We start from the raw sequence: 3609 nt of genomic DNA, 5'->3' as shown, positions 1-3609 counted from the left end.
ATAGATAGATAGATAGATAGATAGATAGATAGATAGATAGATAGATAGATAGATAGATAGATAGATAGATAGATAGATAGATAGATAGATATAGAGAGAGAGAGAGAACCATAAGGATGGTTAAAAATTTCCTCATCATTCTAAGAACTCCATTTCTCTGTGTAAAATTACAAACATTTTATCATGGCCAGTACACTATATGAGTACTAATGACTGTTGTCTTCAGGTTGTTAGGTAGCACTGTACTAAGCAGCTTTAGCCTTACTTACTGTTTCTCTCCATCTGCAAGCCACTTTGCAACCTACCTCATCTCTAACTCTTCCTTTTTATCATGTTTCTTTTGCTGTTGATGGTAGATCTTTTTTGTGCTGGGGGTTTCGCTGCTCATCTCCCAACCGCTTTCCATGTATATAAAATGGAAGATCACAGAGAAGTGCTCCACCATAAAAGAGACATAGCTCAAAAATAAAGTCATCATATTATTAAAATAATCGTGTTTTGGCAATATTAGTTTTGACTTAATTCAAATTTGAAATTATTGTTGGAAATCGTGGACTGAATGCTTAGCAAATTAAACCAGTATTTTTAAAACAGTTTTTCTAAACTGGTGTCCTGAGGAAACACTTTAAAGGGTATGCCTTTCCTGGCTTCCTCCTCTTATACTGTTGGGTTAGGTAAATGAGTTATCTCATATACAAAAATGGAAGTACGGCAGGATGCCGTAGTGAACAAGGTTCATTGCCTTTATTGTGACAAGGTTTGCTTATTTCAACAAGACAAAGTCAGCCCAAATTCTAAACATATTACAGCAACAGAGTTCAGATGCCAAGGCCCTTCAGCCATTAGAAACATTTGGTTGCATTATGAAACAAAGAGAGCCAAAGAGGCAATGTACTGTTGAGCAGATTAAATTTTGTTTCAAGCACTGGAAAGGTTTTGCTTTCAAAAGTACAGCAATTGGTTTGCTCACTATTACAGTTTCATTAAAATAAGAGTATCTGCAACACAGTGGTAAAATGGACTATGGTAGAAAACATGCTGCTGTCGCAACTCTTGTGAATCCTGGACAAAATTCAAAATTAGCATACTTTTTTAGTGAGGTATCTCTCAGTCAAATTTCTGGATTATAGAAATCCCACATTTAATCCTAAACACTTTTTTCCATTCAATGGATTTACAATACATACAATATATTGCCAAAAGTGTTCACTTACCCATCCAAATAATTGATTGCACATTGCATTGTGTTCCAATCACTTCCCTGGCCATACATATATAAAATCAATACCTAGACAAACAGACTGCTTCTACAAATACTTTTGAAAGAACAGGCCACTCTCAGGAGCGCAGTGAATTTCATCTTGGTACGGTGATAGGATGCTACCTGTGCCCAGAATCCAATTAACTTTCCTCACTACTAAATATTCCAAAGTCCACTGTTAGTGATATCAAAACAAAATGAAAGTGACTGTAATAACAGCAGTCATTACAGGCACAAAGTGATAGTTGACACTGACCCAAATAGAGCGGGGTCAGCAGATGCTGAGCTGTATAATAAGAGAGGTCACCAATTTTCTGCAGAGTCAACGTTACAGACCTCCGAATTTCATATGGTCTTATTATGGTTTCCATGGCTGAGAAAGTGCACCAAGCATTTTTTGTTTTCAGTTTTCAGTTTTATTTGTCATATGCAAGTTGGCACAGGGTCAACATTGCAATGAAATGTATTTGACGAGCAGAAGACAGTCACTCAATGCATACCGTCAGATGCAGTGTGTAAAAACATACTGCCACTGGACTCTAGAGCAAAGGAGATGTGTTCTCTGGAGTGACAAATCCTGCTTCTCAATCTGGCAATGTGATGGACACGTCTCGGTTTGGCAGTTGCCAGGAGAAGGGTATTTTTTTGACTGCATTGTGCCAAGTGTAAAGTTTGGTGGAGGGGAGGTTATGGTGTGGGGTTGTCTTTTAGGTGCTGGGCTTGACCTCTTAGTTCCAGTTAAAGGAACTTTTAATGCTTCAGTATACCAAGACATTTTGTAAAATGTAGTGTTCCAAACTTTGTGGGAACAATTTAGATGGTCCTTTCCTGTTTCAAAGTTACTATTCAGCAGTACACAAAGCAAGGTCCATAAATACATGGATGAAAGAGTTTGGTTTGGAAAAACTTGACTAGCCTGGACAGAGTCCCGACCTCAATTTGAAAGAACACCTTTGGGATGAATTAGAGCTGGGATTGTGGGAGCCAGGACTTCTCGTCCAACATTGGCGTCTAACCTAACAATGCACTCCTGGTGCACTTGCTAAGAATTCAGTTAAGAATTCCAATAAACATATAAGCCATGTGGAAAGCCTTCCCAGAAAAGTTGAAGCCATTCGGCTGTGCAAAGGGTCAGCCTACCTACATCATATTAAACACCGTGGATTAAGCATAGGATGGCACTCAACTTCATCTGCATGTGGAAACAGACAAGTGAAAACCTAGCAATACAGTATATATCAACTAAAGATTATTGTTAGATCTGAAGGTGCAAAATCAAAGTTCAGTCCATTAAATTTAATTCAATTCAATTTTATTTATTCAGAGCCTAGAGAATTAATCCAGTACTACAATTTAAAATCACTTTTTGGGCAAAGAGTGAAATCAGTTTCTGTCTTAGCACCGAGCATCATCTGTGACTCTCTGTTTTATCCAGAATCAAATTTAAAATATTCGCTTCATATACAAGACCTTAAATAACCAGCTCCCATCTTATCTTAAGATTTCATAGTGCCATATCATCCCAGCACTTGACAGGCTGCTGGGCGCTTACCATGATGCACTATTTCTTCTTCCCTTACCTCTTTTCACTCTCTCTGTTTATTCTTTGTATTTAATCACTAGTTATTAATAATTTCTGACTCTTTTCTCATACTGTGTCTTTTGTCTTGTCTTCCTCCCATCACCCCCAAATTTTCGTGGCAGATGGCTGCCCCTCCCTGAGCCCGATTCTGCCAGATGTTTCTTCTTTTTAAAAGGAAGTTTTTCTTGTCAATCTCCATCAGCCACTTAGCACCGGTGGGGTCAGTGTCTTTCTTAGTCATGGTTGTTATCTATAATATTGCAGATATGCTACTAATATCGGAATCAATAGCATGAATATGCTACACTAACAGCTTCTCTCAAAATAGATATTTAACTCTTCCACTGCCAACTTGTGGACCTACATTCTCACCCACATGCAAATACTGAGGCTATACACAGGACATTTGCCTTTCACCATGACGTCTTGTCTTGAAATAAGAAAATCCCACTCTGAATTGTAATTTATTGTTCGTTGAGACCCAAACAGCAGTATTTGAAAAGAAATTGTCAGTGTGCAGTCTCTACCTGTCTACTACCCAGGTAGGACTAACAGTGCACAGGTTTATCCAAAATCCAAAAAATGGTTTGATTCAGGTTTACAGAGACTTCCCATAATCCGATTGCTGACCACACCATTTCACAATCATCCAGAATCTCATTAGGCTGGGCTCGGTGGTAATCCAGAATCCTTTCTAGTGGTTCAAAAAACCAATCTACACAAACAGTACAGAACAATTAACTTTTATTCTATCTTCTGTTCTGAA

Source organism: Haplochromis burtoni, unplaced genomic scaffold, assembly GCF_018398535.1.
Source record: "Haplochromis burtoni strain Fernald_Lab_line unplaced genomic scaffold, NCSU_Asbu1 Contig_54, whole genome shotgun sequence".
NCBI lineage: Eukaryota > Metazoa > Chordata > Actinopteri > Cichliformes > Cichlidae > Haplochromis > Haplochromis burtoni.
The sequence above is the reverse complement of the archived record's forward strand: the minus strand, read 5'-3'. Positions refer to the sequence as shown.